General features: G+C 48.1%; 1 long non-coding RNA gene across 2 annotated transcripts; it reads right to left on the bottom strand.

The window, feature by feature from the left end:
• Positions 1-4,050: 4,050 nt before the first annotated feature.
• Positions 4,051-19,199, bottom strand: LOC138796980 (uncharacterized). 2 transcript variants are annotated; one of them, XR_011363871.1, is made up of 4 exons: positions 19,006-19,199; positions 11,541-11,649; positions 10,270-10,349; positions 4,051-4,940 (listed from the first exon to the last, which is right to left on the bottom strand). It is a non-coding gene; the product is annotated as an uncharacterized lncRNA (long non-coding RNA). The 2 variants fall into 2 exon arrangements; XR_011363872.1 differs by lacking the exon at positions 11,541-11,649.
• Between the last annotated feature and the right edge of the window lie 3,764 nt (positions 19,200-22,963).

The raw sequence follows: 22,963 nt of genomic DNA on the forward strand, positions 1-22,963 counted from the left end.
AGCAGCTTCTTGTGTACTCACTGTATATACTGACAGCAGCTCCCTGTGTACTCACTGTATATACTGACAGCAGCTTCTTGTGTACTCACTGTATATACTGACAGCAGCTCCCTGTGTACCCACTGTATATACTGACAGCAGCTCCCTGTGTACTCTCTGTATATACTGACAGCAGCTTCCTGTGTACTCATTCTCAATGTATATACTGATAGCAGCTCCATGTGTACTCACTGTATATACTGACAACAGCTCCCTGTATACTCACGGTATATACTGACAGCAGCTCCCTGTAATCACTGTATATAGTGACAGCAGCTCCCTGTGTACTCACTGTATATGCTGACAGAAGCTTCTTGTGTACTCACTGTATATACTGACAGCAGCTCCCTGTGTAGTCATTGTATATACCGACACCAGCTCCCAGTGTTCGCACAGTATATACTGACAGCAGCCACCTGTGTACTCACTGTATATACTGACTGCAGCTCCCTGTCCCCTTCTAGGGTTGAATGTGTAAATTCCCAATCCCCCTGCTGGCTGTATGTTTGGATTGTGGCAGGAAAAGCAGGCCCGCCCCGCGCACACCCACACAGGGAGAGCATCCACACTTCTTGCCCATGCGGGATTAGAACCCAGGACCTGAGCGTCCCTAAGCAACAGTTGTCAACTGCCACAGACAAGCACAGGCTGAGGCTTCAGCCAGAGTGCCGTATGCAAATGAGGAGCCAGCCAGAGGGCCGTATGCAAATGAGGAGGCAGCTGGTGGTGGCAGAAATGCTGTTAATGCGCCTCCTTGGGTGAGAGTTTATGCTCAGGAAGTGACTATTAAGACCGGGAAAGAGTGTGGCCATGATTTTTTGGCCAGTCTTTTTTAATGGACTCGTTCAAGGGGAAATGGCCCCGGGTCTCTCCCCAATGTATAGTCACAAGCTCCTGTGGGGATATAAATACCAAGATGACCCACTCAAATAGAGTGCTAGGAAGGCGGAGCTTGTATCATTCAACCACCCTCAATGACACCCACCAGGATGACACCCACCAGGATATATGTCCGAAAGGACCGACAATGGACCGAAGAAGATTCATTGAGGACTTGAATGATTGCAATGCCTCCCTGACACTTTTGGCTTCTTCTTACACATAACTTTTACTTCATTTACGTTTTGAGGGACAAAGGAATCACAGCCATTGCCCCCTGCCCTCTATCACTGCAAAAACCACCGCCCACTACTTATGCCCCTTCAACTACCTACTCATCTGCCTGCCTTCATGGAGTAAGGAGGGAGTTGGGGGTCACATATCACCCACTAGCGGAGTACGGGCATTTAATTTTTAAAGGGGTTGGTCACTTTATAGTAAAATAGTTCACTTATGTGTACTCACTGTATATACTGACAGCAGCTCCCTGTGTACTCACTGTATATACTGACAGCAGCTCCCTGTACTCACTGTATATACTGACAGCAGCTCCCTGTGTACTCACTGTATATACTGACAGCAGCTCCCTGTACTCACTGTATATACAGCAGCTCCCTGTGTACTCACTGTATATACAGCAGCTCCCTGTGTACTCACTGTATATACTGACAGCAGCTCCCTGTACTCACTGTATATACAGCAGCTCCCTGTGTACTCACTGTATATACAGCAGCTCCCTGTGTACTCACTGTATATACTGACAGCAGCTTCTTGTGTACTCACTGTATATACTGACAGCAGCTCCCTGTGTACTCATTGTATATACTGACAGCAGCTTCTTGTGTACTCACTGTATATACTGACAGCAGCTCCCTGTACTCACTGTATATACTGACAGCAGCTCCCTGTGTACTCACTGTATATACTGACAGCAGCTCCCTGTACTCACTGTATATACAGCAGCTCCCTGTGTACTCACTGTATATACAGCAGCTCCCTGTGTACTCACTGTATATACTGACAGCAGCTCCCTGTACTCACTGTATATACAGCAGCTCCCTGTGTACTCACTGTATATACAGCAGCTCCCTGTGTACTCACTGTATATACTGACAGCAGCTTCTTGTGTACTCACTGTATATACTGACAGCAGCTCCCTGTGTACTCATTGTATATACTGACAGCAGCTTCTTGTGTACTCACTGTATATACTGACAGCAGCTCCCTGTGTACTCACTGTATATACTGACAGCAGCTTCTTGTATACTCACGGTATATACTGACAGCATCTCCCTGTACTCACTGTATATACTGACAGCAGCTCCCTGTGTACTCACTGTATATACTGACAGAAGCTTCTTGTGTACTCACTGTATATACTGACAGCAGCTCCCTGTGTAGTCACTGTATATACTGACAGCAGCTCCCTGTGTACCCACTGTATATACTGACAGCAGCTCCCTGTGTACTCATTCTCAATGTATATACTGACAACAGCTTCCTGTTTACTCACTGAATATACTTACAACAGCCTCCTGTACTCACTGTATATACTGACAGCAGCTCCCTGTGTACTCTCTGTATATACTGACAGCAGCTTCCTGTGTACTCATTCTCAATGTATATACTGACAACAGCTTCCTGTTTACTCACTGAATATACTTACAACAGCCTCCTGTACTCACTGTATATACCAGGGGGACTCAACTGGCAGACCGCGGTCCAGACCGCGGATGCCAGCTGTCCGCACCCCTGGTCAGACCTAACCGCCCCGGATCCGGTCCGTCCCGGGGCGGTTAGGAGGTCCTGCTCCCCACTGCACTGCCTCCCGCCCTATAGGCGTACTGTCCTTAGGTTGCAGTACGCCTGTGGGGCTGGGGGCAGTGTCGGCCCGGCCCCTGGATGATACGCGCTCTCTGGGGAAGTCCCGGGAACTCCCCAGCAGAGCGCGCACCACAGACCTCAGTGTACGCCGCCGGCCTGAACTTCCGGGAAGTTGAGGCCGGCAGCATACACTGAGGTCACTGGGATGTCCCCAGAGAGCGCGTATTAGCCGGGGGCCGGGCCGACAGGAGAAGAGGACAGCCGCAGCGGGGAACGAGGTACCTAATACCTAATACGAGGTACCTTTTGTACCTAATATCAAAGGGCTGGTGAGAGAGAAAAAAATGCCAGTTTTCCCGCTAATAAGCAGCAATTCTGTATATAAATAGTTGAACGTTTGTGAAAAGTAACAAAACACGTTTCCTACAGTTGTTCAGCTCGGACCTTCACCTGACAATAGACCCCGGGAAGTGGACCTTCACTAAAAGTTGTTGAGTACCCCTGCTCTAGGCCTTGGGTCTCCAAACTGCGGCCCTCCTGCTGTTGCAAAACCGCAACTTCCATCATGCCTGGACAGCTAAAGCTTTGGATTTGGCTGTCCAGGCATGATGGGAAATGTAGTTTTGCAACAGCTGGAGGGCCCTAGTTTGGAGACCCATGCTCTAGGCCGCAGTTTGGCACAGGGCTGCAAGTTTAAAAGTTGTTTTTTAGGACAATAACTGCATTACCTGCCGAACTGACCCCAGGACAGCTCTTGGATTAAAAGCAGCTAAACGAAGGTACAAGCGGGTTTTTTTTTTTTGGGGGGGGGGGGCAGATTGTGGGTACAGAGTCGCTTTAAGATCCAGCTCTGATAATACTTGTCACACTTTCACTGCCTTACCCAATTCATTTTTTATAACTATAGGTGTCACCACCTTGAAGAAGACAATCTATTAAACCAGCCCAGGGCACAGGTTCACTTTAAAGGCTCCAGGCATGAACACTGGCTACCATGAGTGCAAAGTGTACTAAGTGTAAGTTCAAGTAGCAGTAAAACACAAACATGTGCAGTGTCCAAGTACAGGGTCCTGTTATACTGAAACGGTTGGTTGTCACCACAGTTTTGTTACTTTGTATTACTGACATTGCACTGCCTTGTTTTATGTGTGATGTTGCTTTGTAATATGGTGTTATGCTGCCATGTCCTGTCTAATGTTTACCAAGCTCAGTATAAGAAAGATACCAACACACATTGCTGCAGATGGTGTCAGTTTGCAGCAGAAGAACCAGCATTCAGACTTTATGGGAATAGTAAATTTTACTTCTAACGCACAGAAAAGATCATGTACAATATAATCAAAATGGTGTATAACAGGAGAGTAATTGACATGATATCCAGATAGTGACACGTACATTATGCAGGAGAAACGCTATGACTATTAACACTTACCACATGGAGCAATAAAGTTTATTTTGCACAGTTTTAGTGAAAGGTATCTATGTGCACCAGTTTGGAGCATGAATCCATGCAGCACATGTGTAGAACAGCATAACAGAATTTTTTTAAAAAAGTGGGTGGGACTTCACAACAAAGGGAATGAACCATCAAGTGGCGTAAACTATAGTAGAAATATACTCTAGCTAGGAGCTGTAATAAATTTTTAGGACTGTCACTTTGACAGACAAAGAAGTGCTGGATTTATGAATAAATGTGAAAATATGTGTTGGGGACCCATTCCCAGGTTGGTTGGTATCTCTATTGCTGGGATAGGAGTTTAATATTTGTGAAAATAGACATTAGGAATAGACCTTACTTACCATTAGAGATGAGCACAACTAAAGCATGCTCGTATCTGTTTTTCATGGCTGTATCCATATTTACCCAGATTCCCACTCCTCTTCAGCCTCTGGTAATCAAATGGCGAACAATCAGACTCTAACATGCTCGAGTTGCGCTTATCTCTACTTACCACTCAACTTTACATGTTAAGCTATACATACATGTTTCTGTATATAGTGGTTTAGGGAGCCACCACCTATTTTATGATTATGTGGTTCCCATTGTATAGGTGACGTGATTGAACACACATATATTGTTGCCTGTATTTATACAGAAGGGTTTCCAGTCATTTAAAGAGCGCCAACAGGAAAGAACCTCGATCTCAAGATGAAGTGAAATTATTCTCCTCTGACAGGTTTTACTTTTCTTCCACCAGCTGAAATAAGGTAAAATGATGACATCAGTTGCATATAACATTGGCAAGAACATGTTTACCCATGTAGATGGTAATGTGTTTGCGTCTTTATTTTAAAGGGGTTATCCAGCGCTACAAAAAACATGGCCACTTTTCCCCCTACTGTTGTCTCCAGTTCAGGTGCGGTTTGCAATTAAGCTCCATTTACTTCAATGGAAGTGAGTTTCAAAACCCCACCCGAACTGGAGACAACAGTAGGGGGAAAGTGGCCATATTTTTGTAGCGCTGGATAACCCCTTTAACGTCAAAGACTAAGGGCCCTATTACACAAAGCGACAATCAGCAAAATCGGCCCAATTCGGCTGATTATCACTCTGTGTAACAGAGACAACGATCAGCTGATGAAACGATTATTGGCTGATCGTTTCTTTGGGCCCTGACCTAAAATCATCGGCGGCCGACCACGTATCGCGTAATAGTGGTGTAATAGTGTAATAGTGATGCGAGGCCAACAGCTGACGATTCAACAGTTTACTTTACCTGTCCACTGTTTCATTCTCATTTTGACCACTGTCTGTAGTGGTCTAAGGGTTGCATAAAAGATCCAGCAATCCTTAGTGAGGCCCTACCTACCTGATGCTCAAGCAATGTAAAGGCTCTGTAAACAAGTGCCGATCTAAGAGATCAGTACTCATTTACTATGGAGCATTGGTTTATGTAATATCTAGAAATCTTATCTAGGTCAGGATTTCTTTGCCATGGGTGACTTGTGTCCCATTTGCAAATAAACACACACATAGCTTCCAGCTGCAGCAAATAGAACTCCTACACAGCTCCCATACTGTATCTGTGGTGTCTTCAATAGTAAGTGTAGTCACTGGAAAAACATCTTTTATTCCGGCACGGGAGGCAGAGAGAGAGACGTGAGATAGTCATGTGGGCGGTGTCCGGGCTGTGACTAATCACGGCTCTCTGCCTGTCTGTGTGCTCTGCCAGGATGATTGACTGGCAGAGATACACGTTAGTTGCCTCTTTGCATGTCAATCATAGCTGTAGAGCACACTGACAGGCAGAGCCATGACTAGTCGCAGCCCAGACACCACAAACACGACTAGTTCACAGCTCTCCCCCTGCCTCGTGTGCAGGAAAATAAAAAAAGATGTTTTTCGAGTAGCTACATTTACTGATGAAGACACCACAGATTTAGTATGGGAGTTGTGTTGGAGATCTATTTGTTACAGCTTGGAGCTATAGCAGCGTGATCATGCTAAATGGTTGCCTTCAAGCGGGCTGGAAGAAGGTTCAAGGGAAATATACTGGAAAGCCAAAGGGGGGGGGGGGGCAAAAATCATTATGGGCAAGGGGTAGGGCGACAATAAAAAAGACACTAAGCTTTCCTGTCCCCGCGTTGTGCCACATGACTGGGTTCCCATATCCCGCCAGGTGTCATCTTCTGGGTTCCGGATATGTCACGACTCGGCTGAAACTCGGCGTCACAAGTGTGTGGAATTTATCCAGCTCAGGCAATCAGTAATGGCAGAGGTGCCCCGACCCAGTCACTGACTGACTAAGCAGGGAATCAGTCAGGCGGGTTGTGATGTAGCCGTAGAAGAGCTAAGAAGACAGGCGGCTGGGGTCCGCGAGGGGTCTGTGGCGCTGTGCAGGTGAATATGATCTCTTTTTTAAGTTCCCCCACCTCCGGCCAGAAATAATTTTTTTGCCCCTCCCCCCCCAGACTTCACCTCTAAAGTGTCACTGTCTTTATAACATTCATAATTTAAATTAACAGTAGATAAAGCACATTCTTGCCTTTCACCCCTCGAGAAAGGCGTGTTGCCGAAACGCACGTTGGGGCATACCGCATGGGCGTAGTGTGAACCAGCACTTTAGGTAATGCTTTACCAGTAGGGAATATTGTTATTTTTTTTAGATTGTCGACACATGTCATTTTCATATTGCATATAGTCCAACTGGTTATGTAGAATACAGTGGTCCCTCAACATACAATAATAATTGGTTCCAGGACGACCATTGTGTGTTGAAACCATTGAATGTTGAGACCAAAACTCTATGGAAAACTGGAAATTGGTTCTAAATCCCCCAAAATGAGAAAAAATGAAACATTAAAGGAAAATAAGCAACTAACTAATATGGATAAAGCAAGCCCTTACATACAACTGTGAGAAAGAGCTACAAGAGATTCTAAATTTCTTTCTGTGTAGAGGACTGGAGCGTTTTCAGGGTTCTGTACAGATCACACAGGGTCCCAGAAAAATAAAATGAAGCCGCTCTCACCTGGTGCCCAAAGGAGCGACTCATCCTGGCCCAGGTACAGAACATGTAGTATCACACCGTACTGTAGGAAGGAGATACCAACCAGCCAACCAGTGCAGATACTTCACTAATACTGGGATTTTACCAGTAAAATAGCCACTCTCATTGGTCGATCAGCTATTTTTTTTTTTACATGTTTCGCAGATCTGGACTTTCTGTAGCACTGTATGTTGAGTCTGGTCTCAAGTTACAATGGTCCAGAAAGTATTATTGTATGTTGAAAATATTGTATCTTAAGGCCATTGTAAATTGAGGGATCACTGTATTTGGATTACTGGTGTTAGGCACCTTATTATTACCATCTATATATAGACTTTATGTAATTTCTGTCCCATAACCACATTATACGTTTTGTTCTTTTGGCCATGTGTCTGCAAGCAGCTGTTCTGATCCATCCATTGTTTTTACAATATGGTATTTTTGCTCATGATTAATAAAGATTCATTTTATTACATATCTTTTGGGTAGAGCATTTTGTTTTTGTTGGTGGTCTATATTGTTTTGCTGTAGTATAACCCTGTTTAGTCTCCCTGTAATTGTATCATATGCACTGGCTTTATCTATGTTGGAGGGGTTATTGGTTTAGCTATTACATATTAGTTGTGTAACTGTAACATGTAGTTGTGTAACATGTAGTGATTTACATGTACAAAAAACAATTTTTATATCCTCACTCGTGTATCTAATTTATTGTGCCCTACCTTAAAAACTAACCTAGTAATAAGGGTGGAAAACTTTAAAAATACAGTAAGACCGTACTGCAGCACATTATTCATGGTTCTTTAGACTTTTCTTTTGTGGATTTCTGTTATTTGAAGTTTCACTTGGACTCTTCCCCTGTATGTTCATGAATGATTAACCTGCCTGTCATAGTCATTTATTAATTAACTTAGCTTCAGATGATCTAACATTTCTTTACTTACCTAATTTTTCTATGTGTATATGTATGCAGAAAATAGACACACTTTGGAAAATTATGTGAGAATTTTGCATTAAAATTCATCTGTGTAGCAGTCCTAAAGTGGTATTCCACTCAAACATAACTTTTGGTTTATTGCTGCCCATGGTGAGACTAACAATTCATTCCATACTTGTTATTATCTATTCAGTCTCCTTCCCCCAGTTCTGAGCTGCTGCTTTCTGCTGAAGACACAAAAATCTGTGTGTGAGCCTCTCTCTTCGTCTTTCACTCCTCCTCCCTCCCTCTCTTCTGGGACAGCTAATGTAAACAACTCACTGCATTACAAAGAAGCTACAATGCTGCAGATAAAGCCAGTCAAGCACTTGTTTACATCAGCCGTCTCAGAAGGGAAGGGGGAGGAGGGGGGCAGAGGGAACAGCTCACACATACTTTTTTGTGTCTTCAGCAGAAAGCAGCAGCTCAGAACTGGGGATAGAAGACTGAATAGATAATAAGTATGGAATGAATTGTTCGTCTAAACATGGGCAGCAACATGAAGGAAACAAAAATACAGTTCAGGTGGGGGGAACATGATAAAGAACACATATTTAACGTTCCCAGTGCCAGCACTTTGCACATCCTACTCCAGGGCTCCCAGCTCTTCAACGTCACAGCCCAGTTGATGAATACTCCACTCAGCCAGTCAATGACTGCGGTGGGACACCGCTGCAGTCACTGGTTGGCTGATGGGGCATCCATCAGCCAGGTCAGGCATTTCCCCCCAAGTTGTGACGTTATCAGAACCCAGGGGAAAATGCCTTCTGTTGCGGGTCCCAAACCTTTTGCGGGCACATGACAATTCGCAGGTAAGTAGTTGTGTAGCTGTTGCTTATTATGTTCCCCCCCCTGCCAGCTGTCGATTTTTTTTTTTTTAAATGCCGAACTTCTCCTTTAGGCTGGGTTCACACTACGTATATTTCAGTCAGTATTGTGGTCCTCATATTGCATCCAAAACCAGGAGTGGATTGAAAACACAGAAAGGCTCTGTTTCCACAATGTTGTAATTGAGTGGATGGCCGCCATTTAATGGCAAATATTTGCTGTTATTTTAAAACAACGGCTGTTATATTGAATAATGGCAGTTATTTACTGTTATATGGCGGCCATCCACTCAATTTCAACATTGTGTGAACAGATCCTTTCTGTGTTTTTAATCCACTCCTGGTTTTGGTTGCAATATGAGGATCGCAATACTGACTGAAATATACGTAGTGTGAACCCAGCCTTAGGCTATGTTCACACTATGTATATGTCCGGCCGCATATTTTCGCGGCCGGACATATACGTGTTAAACTCCGGCCGGGGTTTTACGTAAGTTGCGGCCGGCTACGTACGGTCCGCGAACTTACGCCGTAGTCTACTTACGCTTCCCGAGCGCCCTACGTAGCGATCTGACAGCGGTCTTTTACTTGGAAATCTTCGGCTAGCCCCGGACACCCCACAGAACCTTTTGGATCGGCAAAGAAAAGTGCAAAAATGAAGAAATCACCACTACGTACGGGACCGCATGTAACGCTACGGGTGTAAGTTACGGCATTTTCGTCCTCAATCAATGGTCTGGTAAATTTTTTACGGCGCCGCGTACGATCCTGGCGTAGTGTGAACTGTGCAGCCGTAGATCGTATACTTTCCATTGTACGCAAACTACGTAAATCTCCGGCCGATTATTCAAGGAACGCGCTACAACCAAAAACTTACATAGTGTGAACATAGCCTTAAGAAGGGTTTACATATGTTTTTCAATTCAGCACAGCTGCCATCAGAGGCCACATCAAAAGGCAACTATGACAAAGGGTCCATAGGCCCAGCACCCTACCTATAGTATTTTTCCCCTAATACCATAGGTTTGGTAAAAATGAAGTTTACTAACTCGGACTACGGAGTGAGCGTGTAATCTGTAGTCTGAAGTATTGATGAGCTGCTGCTTCATCTCCCTGTTATTGATGGATAAACCTTCAAAGTAAAAAATTACCAGATAAAACATCTTAGGTTACTGGAAAGAATGCATTGCTTCCTGCAGGACATACAGCAGCTGATAAGTACTGGAAGACTTACCTTTTTAATCCTCAATCTTTATCCAGGTTTGATACAAATGTGGGTATTCTGCGCTCATTACTGTTGAATAGATGGTCGTCCTAAAACAAATAGGGGATGACAATAAATGGGTAATATTTAAAGGGAACTCCGGATAAGAAAAACTTGTTTTCTATTAAAAGTACATCAAAGGGAATCTGTCAGCACCTTTTCAGCTTCTGAGGTGCTGACATTGTGAGGAAGGTGTGTGTGTGTTCGTGTGTGTATTACCTTTCTTTTTCTGGTAGCTGCTGTAATTTTTCCATAATCTGTTCTGTAACTTGCGGCACAAGTGCCAAACAGGAGTCTTGGTGCTGCGTTCGTGATGCACTTCGTCCCGTCTCCAACTATCTCCTCCTCCCAGCTTCACCTGAATATTCATTGGGGGCTGGCTGCGGCCTTCCTGGCGACGTTATCTGACGGCAAAGGCCCCATGCACACTTGTCAGTTCGCGCATACGGCCCGCTCTGTGCAGTACGTGCGCTCCCGACGAACAATTTGCACATGCGCCGTAAAGCATCAGAGCGGCGCAGGCGCACTGTGCGCATCAACTCTGGCCCTCAGCGCTACCACGTCTGCGAATTGTTCGTCGGGAGCGTGCGCGCCGCACAGAGCCAGGCCGCATACGTGAACTGACAAGTGTGTGCGAGGTCTTTGCAGTCAGATGACGTCGCCAGGAAGGCCCCAATGAATATTCAGGTGAAGCTGGGAGGAGGGGGTAGTTGGAGGAGGGACGAAGTGCGGCACCAAGACTCCTCTTTGACACTTGTGCCGCAAGTTACAGAACAGATTATGGAAAAAGTACAGCAGCTACCAGAAAAAGAAAGGTAACACACACACACCTTCCTCACAATGTCAACACCTCAGAAGACGAAAAGGTGCTGACAGATTCCATTTAAAAGTTATATAGATGTGTCTATACAATGTATTACCGTATCTGTGCAGTTCTGCCAATGGTCATTGGGCCAAATGTGCCAAGTATTGTTATATGTACAAAATAACAGCCACCATATAAAGACCAATATTCTTCCAAAGCAGTGACCATAAAACACAGGTGTCAAACACCAGCCTTCCAGCTGTTACATCACTACAAATCCCATCATGCCTGGACAGATAAACCATGATGGGAATTGTATTTTTGCAACACCTGGAAGGATGGAGTGTGACACCCTGATACAGAGGTAGATCCCAGCTGTATAAAGGTTCTGCAGATCTTATAAGTGATTATAGTGCAGTTACATCCTGTGACTCACAGTAGGCGTCTTCTCTGCAGGAAGAGACGTCCACTTTTCCTTTTCTTCTCCATCTGGCTCCGGCCATCATGAAGGCTTCTCTGGCCATGACTCCTCCTCTCCACGGGATCTGTCAGACAGACATTTTAGGCTTCATGCTCCAGCAACATCCTCATCAATACATCCCTCCATATAGAATAGCCTCCTGCTTCACACCTTTCCATATAGAATAGCCCCCCGTGCATCCCCCCATATATAGAATAGCCCCCCGTGCACCCCCCCATATAGAATGGCCCCCCTGCTGTGCATCCCCCCATAAAGAATAGCCCCCACGTGCATCCCCCCATATAGAATAGCCCCCCTGCTGTGCTTCCCCCCATATAGAATGGCCCCCCCCCTGCATCCCCCCATATAGAATAGCCCCCTGTGCATTCCACCCCATATAGAATAGCCCCCCGTGCATCCCCCCATATATAGAATAGCCCCCCGTTCACCCCCCCCCCATATAGAATGGCCCCCCCTGCTGTGCATCCCCCCATATAGAATAGCTCCCACGTGCATCCCCCCATATAGAATAGCCCCCCTGCTGTGCTTCCCCCCATATAGAATGGCCCCCCCTGCATCCCCCCCATATAGAATAGCCCCCCTTGCATCCCCCCATATAGAATAGCCCCCCTGCATCCCCCCATATAGAATAGCCCCCCTTGCATCCCCCCATATAGAATAGCCCCCCGTGCATTCCACCCCATATAGAATAGCCCCCCGTGCATTCCCCCCATATAGAATAGCCCCCCTGCATCCCCCTCCTATATAGAAAAGCCCCCTGCATCCCCCCAATATAGAATAGCCCCCCTGCATCCCCCCAATATAGAATTGCCCCCCGTGCATTCCCCCCCATATAAAATAGCTCCCCTGCTGTGCATCCCCCCAATATAAAATAGCCCCCCTGCATCCCTCCAATATAGAATAGCCCCCCTTGCATCCCCCCAATATAGAATAGCCTCCCCTGCATCCCCCCAATATAGAATAGCCCCCCGTGCATTCCCCCCCATATAGAATAGCCCCCCTGCTGTGCATCCCCCAATATAAAATAGCCCCCCTGCATCCCTCCAATATAGAATAGCCCCCCTTGCATCCCCCCAATATAGAATAGCCTCCCCTGCATCCCCCAATATAGAATAGCCCCCTGCATCCCCCAATATAGAAAAGCCCCCCTGCATCCCCCTAATATAGAATAGCCCCCCCTGCGTCCCCCCAATATAGAATAGCCCCCCCTGCGTCCCCCCAATATAGAATAGCCCCCCCCCCTGCATCCCCCAATATAGAATAGCCCCCCTGCATCCCCCAATATAGAATAGCCCCCCGTGCATTCCACCCCATATAGAATAGCCCCCCGTGCATTCCCCCCATATAGAATAGCCCCCCTGCATCCCCCTCCTATATAGAAAAGCCCCCTGCATCCCCCCAATATAGAATAGCCCCCCTGCATCCCCCCAATATAGAATTGCCCCCCGTGCATTCCCCCCCATATAGAATAGCCCCCCTGCTGTGCATCCCCCCAATATAAAATAGCCCCCCTGCATCCCTCCAATATAGAATAGCCCCCCTTGCATCCCCCCAATATAGAATAGCCTCCCCTGCATCCCCCCAATATAGAATAGCCCCCCCGTGCATTCCCCCCATATAGAATAGCCCCCCTGCTGTGCATCCCCCAATATAAAATAGCCCCCCTGCATCCCTCCAATATAGAATAGCCCCCCTTGCATCCCCCCAATATAGAATAGCCTCCCCTGCATCCCCCAATATAGAATAGCCCCCTGCATCCCCCAATATAGAAAAGCCCCCCTGCATCCCCCTAATATAGAATAGCCCGCCCTGCGTCCCCCCAATATAGAATAGCCCCCCCCCTGCATCCCCCAATATAGAATAGCCCCCCTGCATCCCCCAATATAGAATAGCCTCCCCTGCTGTGCATCCCCCCAATATAGAATAGCCTCCCCTGCAGTGCATCCCCCCAATATAGAATAGCCTCCCCCTGCATCGCCCCAATATAGAATAGCCTCCCCCTGCATCGCCCCAATATAGAATAGCCTCCCCCTGCATCTCCCCAATATAGAATAGCCCCCCTGCATCCCCCCAATTTAGAATAGCCCCCCTGCATCCCCCAATATAGAATAGCCCCCCTGCATCCCCCAATATAGAATAGCCCCCCCTGCATCCCCCAATATAGAATAGCCCCCCCCCTGCATCCCCCCAATATAGAATAGCCCCCCCTGCATCCCCCCAATATAGAATAGCCTCCCCTGCTGTGCATCCCCCCAATTTAGAATAGCCCCCCTGCATCCCCCAATATAGAATAGCCTCCCCCTGCATCCCCCCAATATAGAATAGCCCCCCCTGCATCCCCCCAATATAGAATAGCCCCCCCCTGCATCCCCCAATATAGAATAGCCTCCCCTGCTGTGAATCCCCCAATATAGAATAGCCCCCCTGCATCCCCCCAATATAGAATAGCCCCCCCTGCATCCCCCCAATATAGAATAGCCCCCCTGCTTCCCCCCAATATAGAATAGCCTCCCCTGCTGTGCATCCCCCAATATAGAATAGCCCCCCTGCATCCCCCCAATATAGAATAGCCCCCCCTGCATCCCCCCAATATAGAATAGCCCCCCTGCATCCCCCCAATATAGAATAGCCCCCCCTGCATCCCCCAATATAGAATAGCCTCCCCTGCTATGCATCCCCCCAATATAGAATAGCCCCCCCCTGCATCCCCCCAATATAGAATAGCCTCCCCTGCTGTGCATCCCCCCAATATAGAATAGCCCCCCTGCATCCCCCCAATATAGAATAGCCTCCCCCTGCATCCCCCCAATATAGAATAGCCTCCCCCTGCATCCCCCCCAATATAGAATAGCCTCCCCCTGCATCCCCCCAATGTAGAATAGCCCCCTGCTGTGCATCCACATAAATCCCCCCCCCCCCATGGCCACATGTGAAGGGGTAATAAAAAAAAACCACACACATTCTCACCTGACAACTCGCTCCTGGCAGCTTCTTCCTCCCGGATCTTCGGTCACTGCACCTGCCTCCTGCTGCAGCGCGGCGGCGGCTCTCTCCTGCCAGGTCCTCAGTGGCGTGTCACGGAAGTGACGTCAGCCACTGGGGGCCTGGCAGAGGTTCCTGCAGACGTGCCTGCGCGCGGCACGTCTGCGACCCCGGGCCGGCCCTGACACCTTCCGGCTACGAAGACCGGACGGCCACAGGAGTGACTGGCAGGGCCAGGGGCCAATGGCTCCCTGGTTCTGTCAGTCAGAGCACGGCCGCTGCAGACTGTGAGCGTTCATCTTGAACGCTCACAGTTAAAGGGCCAGGTCACCGACCCTCTGCAGAGGCTGAATGAATAGCGCAGCAGCCAGCTGCGCTATTCTTGCAGCCACTGCTGAGGGTCGGTGCACATGGGGGCCAGGACCGGCGGCCCCCGGACTGGTAATCCTGGCAGCCCAGCAGGCATTTGCCAGATTACCAATCCGGGCCTGATAGCCGGGGGACCTCTGTTACACACTATGCTGGATAGCCGGGAGATCTCTGTTACACACTATGCTGGATAGCCGGGGGTCCTCTGTTACACACTATGCTGGATAGCCAGGAGACCTCTGTTACACACTATGCTGGATAGCCGGGAGACCTCTGTTACACACTATGCTGGATAGCCGGGAGACCTCTGTTACACACTATGCTGGATAGCTGGGGGACTTCTGTTACACACTATGCTGGATAGCCGGGAGACCTCTGTTACACACTATGCTGGATAGCCGGGGGACCTCTGTTACACACTATGCTGGATGACCTCTGTTACACACTATGCTGGATAGCCGGGGGACCTCTGTTACACACTATGCTGGATGACCTCTGTTACACACTATGCTGGATAGCCGGGAGACCTCTGTTACACACTATGCTGGATAGCCGGGAGACCTCTGTTACACACTATGCTGGATAGCCGGGAGACCTCTGTTACACACTATGCTGGATAGCTGGGGGACTTCTGTTACACACTATGCTGGATAGCCGGGAGACCTCTGTTACACACTATGCTGGATAGCCGGGGGTCCTCTGTTGCACACTATGCTGGATAGCCGGGAGACCTCTGTTACACACTATGCTGGATAGCCGGGGGACCTCTGTTACACACTATGCTGGATAGCCGGGGGACCTCTGTTACACACTATGCTGGATGACCTCTGTTACACACTATGCTGGATAGCCGGGGGACCTCTGTTACACACTATGCTGGATGACCTCTGTTACACACTATGCTGGATAGCCGGGTCACCTCTGTTACACACTATGCTGGATAGCCGGGGGACCTCTGTTACACACTATGCTGGATAGCCGGGAGACCTCTGTTACACACTATGCTGGATAGCCGGGGGACCTCTGTTACACACTATGCTGGATAGCCGGGGGACCTCTGTTACACACTATGCTGGATAGCCGGGAGATCTCTGTTACACACTATGCTGGATAGCCGGGAGATCTCTGTTACACACTATGCTGGATAGCCGGGTGACCTCTGTTACACACTATGCTGGATAGCCGGGGGTCCTCTGTTACACACTATGCTGGATAGCCGGGAGACCTCTGTTACACACTATGCTGGATAGCCGGGAGACCTCTGTTACACACTATGCTGGATAGCCGGGAGACCTCTGTTACACACTATGCTGGATGACCTCTGTTACACACTATGCTGGATAGCCGGGAGACCTCTGTTACACACTATGCTGGATAGCCGGGAGACCTCTGTTACACACTATGCTGGATAGCCGGGAGACCTCTGTTACACACTATGCTGGATAGCTGGGGGACTTCTGTTACACACTATGCTGGATAGCCGGGAGACCTCTGTTACACACTATGCTGGATAGCCGGGGGTCCTCTGTTGCACACTATGCTGGATAGCCGGGAGACCTCTGTTACACACTATGCTGGATAGCCGGGAGACCTCTGTTACACACTATGCTGGATAGCCGGGAGACCTCTGTTACACACTATGCTGGATAGCCGGGGGACCTCTGTTACACACTATGCTGGATAGCCGGGGGACCTCTGTTACACACTATGCTGGATAGCCGAGTGACCTCTGTTACACACTATGCTGGATAGCCGGGGGACCTCTGTTACACACTATGCTGGATAGCCGGGAGACCTCTGTTACACACTATGCTGGATAGCCGGGGGTCCTCTGTTGCACACTATGCTGGATAGCCGGGAGACCTCTGTTACACACTATGCTGGATAGCCGGGGGACCTCTGTTACACACTATGCTGGATGACCTCTGTTACACACTATGCTGGATAGCCGGGGGACCTCTGTTACACACTATGCTGGATGACCTCTGTTACACACTATGCTGGATAGCCGGGTCACCTCTGTTACACACTATGCTGGATAGCCGGGGGACCTCTGTTACACACTATGCTGGATAGCCGGGAGACCTCTGTTACACACTATGCTGGATAGCCGGGGGACCTCTGTTACACACTATGCTGGATAGCCGGGGGACCTCTGTTACACACTATGCTGGATAGCCGGGAGATCTCTGTTACACACTATGCTGGATAGCCGGGAGATCTCTGTTACACACTATGCTGGATAGCCGGGTGACCTCTGTTACACACTATACTGGATAGCCGGGGGTCCTCTGTTACACACTATGCTGGATAGCCGGGGGACCTCTGTTACACACTATGCTGGATAGCCGGGGGACCTCTGTTACACACTATACTGGATAGCCGGGAGATCTCTGTTACACACTATGCTGGATAGCCGGGAGATCTCTGTTACACACTATGCTGGATAGCCGGGAGACCTCTGTTACACACTATGCTGGATATCTGGGGGACCTCTGTTACACACTATGCTGGATAGCCGGGTGACCTCTGTTACACACTATGCTGGATAGCCGGGAGACCTCTGTTACACACTATGCTGGATAGCCGGGGGACCTCTGTTACACACTATGCTGGATAGCCGGGAGACCTCTGTTACACACTATGCTGGATAGCCGGGTGACCTCTGTTACACACTATGCTGGATAGCCGGGAGACCTCTGTTACACACTATGCTGGATAGCCGGGGGACCTCTGTTACACACTATGCTGGATAGCCGGGAGACCTCTGTTACACACTATGCTGGATAGCCGGGTCACCTCTGTTACACAATATACTGGATAGCCGGGGGACCTCTGTTACACACTATGCTGGATAGCCGGGGGACCTCTGTTACACACTATGCTGGATGACCTCTGTTACACACTATGCTGGATAGCCGGGAGACCTCTGTTACACACTATGCTGGATAGCCGGGTGACCTCTGTTACACACTATGCTGGATAGCCGGGTGACCTCTGTTACACACTATGCTGGATAGCCGGGTGACCTCTGTTACACACTATGCTGGATAGCTGGGTGACCTCTGTTACACACTATGCTGGATAGCCGGGGGACCTCTGTTACACACTATACTGGATAGCCGGGGGACCTCTGTTACACACTATGCTGGATAGCCGGGGGACCTCTGTTACACACTATGCTGGATAGCCGGGGGACCTCTGTTACACACTATGCTGGATAGCCGGGAGACCTCTGTTACACACTATGCTGGATAGCCGGGGGACCTCTGTTACACACTATGCTGGATAGCCGGGAGATCTCTGTTACACAATATACTGGATAGCCGGGGGACCTCTGTTACACACTATGCTGGATAGCCGGGTCACCTCTGTTACACAATATACTGGATAGCCGGGGGACCTCTGTTACACACTATGCTGGATAGCCGGGGGACCTCTGTTACACACTATGCTGGATGACCTCTGTTACACACTATGCTGGATAGCCGGGTCACCTCTGTTACACACTATGCTGGATAGCCGGGTCACCTCTGTTACACACTATACTGGATAGCCGGGGGACCTCTGTTACACACTATGCTGGATAGCCGGGGGTCCTCTGTTACACACTATGCTGGATAGCCGGGGGACCTCTGTTACACACTATGCTGGATAGCCGGGTCACCTCTGTTACACAATATACTGGATAGCCGGGGGACCTCTGTTACACACTATGCTGGATAGCCGGGAGACCTCTGTTACACACTATGCTGGATAGCCGGGTGACCTCTGTTACACACTATGCTGGATAGCCGGGAGACCTCTGTTACACACTATGCTGGATAGCCGGGTGACCTCTGTTACACACTATGCTGGATAGCCGGGGGACCTCTGTTACACACTATGCTGGATAGCCGGGAGACTTCTAACTGGCAGTGAGTTAACTTACTAACCATGGTCGGCGCAGGGGGCGGGGCTTGTCACCAGGGGGCGGGGCTTGTCGGGACACTCGGGAATTGCCGGAGGGGAAGGTAATCCTCTGTCAGTGGCCCCCAGCCTTTCAGCATCCCCCAACCCTATTACCTACATCAGTAGTGGTGCTCCCTGGCCTCCAGCAGATCTGCCAAGTGCAGATGCAGCCGCCTCATCCCAGGGAGACGCTTGTCGGCTGGAGGCTTTTGCAGCCGTACTGTTTTGTCAGCTCCCCCACAGACAGAGCCCGCAGTACATGTACTGCACGGTGACTGGAGCCCACAGGAAGCTGCTGCAGCCTCCTCCTCCTTCCCGACAACCACCAGGGCCGCACTGCAGCAGCGGGACAGGGGAGCTGAGGCCCAGTGCACAGACATGTGCGTCATCAGCGCCTCCACTGCTGCCCTCCACTCCCGCACCTCTCCCGGCCGGCTCCCGCGTACCCCCTTAACCTGCGCCGCGTACCGTACGCTGAGAAACCCTGGTCTAGAGTCCTGTAGCTGGTAATACACATTTTCCCTGGTTGTCTAGAGTCCTGTAGCTGGTAATACACATTATCCTTAGTGGTCTAGAGTCCTGTAGCTGGTAATACACATTATCCCTGGTGGTCTAGAGTCCTGTAGCTGGTAATACACATTATCCCTGGTGGTCTAGAGTCCTGTAGCTGGTAATACACATTATCCCTGGTGGTCTAGAGTCCTGTAGCTGGTAATACACATTATCTGTGGTGGTCTAGAGTCCTGTAGCTGGTAATACACATTATCCCTGGTGGTCTAGATTCCTGTAGCTGGTAATACACATTATCCCTGGTGGTCTAGAGTCCTGTAGCTGGTAATACACATTATCCCTGGTGGTCTAGAGTCCTGTAGCTGGTAATACACATTATCTGTGGTGGTCTAGAGTCCTGTAGCTGGTAATACACATTATCCCAGGTGGTCTAGAGTCCTGTAGCTGGTAATACACATTATCCCTGGTGGTCTAGATTCCTGTAGCTGGTAATACACATTATCCCTGGTGGTCTAGAGTCCTGTAGCTGGTAATACACATTATCCCTGGTGGTCTAGATTCCTGTAGCTGGTAATACACATTATCCCTGGTGGTCTAGATTCCTGTAGCTGGTAATACACATTATCCCTGGTGGTCTAGAGTCCTGTAGCTGGTAATACACATTATCCTTGGTGGTCTAGAGTGCTATTGCTGGTAATGTCCACTATCACTGGTGTTCTAGATTCCTGTAGCTGGTAATACACATTATCCCAGGTGGTCTAGAGTCCTGTAGCTGGTAATACACATTATCCCTGGTGGTCTAGAGTCCTGTAGCTGGTAATACACATTATCCCAGGTGGTCTAGATTCCTGTAGCTGGTAATACACATTATCCCTGGTGGTCTAGAGTCCTGTAGCTGGTAATACACATTATCCCTGGTGGTCTAGAGTCCTGTAGCTGGTAATACACATTATCCCTGGTGGTCTAGAGTCCTGTAGCTGGTAATACACATTATCCCAGGTGGTCTAGAGTCCTGTAGCTGGTAATACACATTATCCCTGGTGGTCTAGATTCCTGTAGCTTGTAATACACATTATCCCAGGTGGTCTAGAGTCCTGTAGCTGGTAATACACATTATCCCTGGTGGTCTAGATTCCTGTAGCTGGTAATACACATTATCCCTGGTGGTCTAGAGTCCTGTAGCTGGTAATACACATTATCCCTGGTGGTCTAGGGTCCAGTAGCTGGTAATACACATTATCCCTGGTGGTCTAGAGTGCGATAACTGGTAATATCGAATATCACTGGTGGTCTAGAGTGATATCGTTTGGAGTACCATTATCCTTAGTGGTCTAGAGTGCTATTGCTGGTAATATCCACTATCACTGGCGGTCTAAAGCTGTATAGCTGGTGGTACCCTATTCTAGGTGGTCTAGAGTGGTATAGCTGGTAATATTAATATTCCACTATCCCCGGTGTCTATCGTGGTTTAGCTGGTAATACCCAATCTTCCTAATGGTGTACAGTGGAATGACAATGACATCCCTGGTGGTCTAGGGAGAGTGTAGGGAGTGGTATACATAGTAAGATCCAATGTCCCTGGTGATGTAGAGTGGTACAGATGGTAGTTTCCACTATGCCTGGTAGTTCGTACAATCGTACAACTGGTGTTACCCAACATTCCCAGTGGTCTATAGTGGTATTGCCGGATATGTTTAGTGTACCCTGTGGTCAAGAACTGTATAGTAGGCAATATCCAGGATCCCTGGTGGTCTAGAGTGATCACAGAATGAAGGGTGATATTCATTATTTATGGTAGTTTGGTGATTGTATGTAAAGACTTGTGGGTCAATAGTGGTTTATGGGAATTTATAATGTTGGTAATGGTTACATAAGCCCCACCCACTGCACAACTTCTGGACTACCAGCCGCCAGACTACTGGACCTTCTGCTCGTGCGGAATATTCCGGTTTGGACGGAATTTTTCACAATTGAGAATCCAAAATATTTTTGCTCTTTCCAGCTGAATATAATGTAATGGACTAAACAGAAGGTGCCAGATCATCCAGGGTTTACTGTGAGGTCAGCCTCCAGAGCTGGAATCCTGACTGTATCAGCTGGCAGGAGGCAGCAGGTGCCTCGCGTCTCCACCACGGATCACACATATCGCCATACTCTGTACAAGCCGTAACACTTCCTGAGTGACTGTAAATCCAGATGATTGCCCCTCATACACACCAGAGCCCCCCAATACCAGGGCAGTAACACCCTGATCAACCATCTAGAGACCCACTCATAATAATACATGTAGTAGAGACTGTTATACTGTCATCCCCTCTTATACATGTAGTAGAGACTGTTATACTGTCATCCCCTCTTATACATGTAGCAGAGACTGCTAAACTGTCATCCCCTCTTATACATGTAGTAGAGACTGTTATACTGTCATCCCCTCTTATACATGTAGCAGAGACTGTTATACTGTCATCCCCTCTTATACATGTAGCAGAGACTGTTATAGAGACTGTCATCCCCTCTTATACATGTAGTAGAGACTGTTATAGAGACTGTCATCCCCTCTTATACATGTAGTAGAGACTGTTATAGAGACTGTAATGCCCTCTTCCTCACCACTCGCTCTTTCAGATTCTCTTTCTCCTGTACACAGTAATATCAGTGCTGCTCCCTCCATATCTACTACTACTCCACACCTGCCGAATTCTCCTACAGGGTACAGAAGATTTGGGTGTAAAAGAGACTGTGAGAAAGAAGGAAAGAGACTGTGTCTGTGAGAGAAGAAAGTGAAGACAGAAGAAAGTGAGGAGATTGTAAAAGAGAAGAAAAAAAGACTACGAAGCAGAGAGAGAGGGAGAAGAAAAGAGAGAGAGGGCAAAGAAAAGAGAGGAGGAGAAGAGAAGAAAAGAGAGAGGGAGAAGAAAAGAGAAAGAAAGGAGAGAGGGGGAGGAGAAAAGAGAGATGGAAAAGAAAAGACAGGGGGAGAAAAAGAGAGGGAGAGGGAAAAGAAAAGAGAGGGGGAGAGGAAAAGAGAGATATAGGAAAAGAGAGAGCATAAGATAGAGAGGGAGAAGAAAAGAGAAAGAAGAAAAGAGAGAGGGAGAAGAAGAGAGAGAGAGGGAAAAGAAAAGAGAAAAAAGAGAGAGGGAAAAGAAAAGAGTGAGAAAAAAGAGAGGGGGAGAAGAAAAGAGAGATATAAGAAAAGAGAGCATAAAAATGAGAGGGAGAAGAAAAGAGAGAGAGGGAAAAGAAAAGAGAGATAGAAGAAAAGAGAGCATAAAAATGAGAGGGAGAAGAAAAGAGAGAGAGGGAAAAGAAAAGAGAGATAGAAGAAAAGAATGCATAAGAGAGAGCGGGAGAATAAAAGAGAGTGGAAGGGAGAGAAGGAGGGAGAAGAAAAGAGTGAACAGGAAAGAGTAGAAGAGAGAGAAGAAAAGAGAGAGGGAGAGAATGTGAGAGAGTGGAAGAGAGAGAGGGATAAGAAAAGAAAGAGAAAAGAGAGCAGAAGAGAGAAGAAATGAGAGATAGAAGAAAATATGAAAGTGGGAGAGAGCGAAGAGAGAAAGAAAAAG

This window comes from Dendropsophus ebraccatus, chromosome 7 (genome assembly GCF_027789765.1).
Source record: "Dendropsophus ebraccatus isolate aDenEbr1 chromosome 7, aDenEbr1.pat, whole genome shotgun sequence".
Lineage (NCBI taxonomy): Eukaryota > Metazoa > Chordata > Amphibia > Anura > Hylidae > Dendropsophus > Dendropsophus ebraccatus.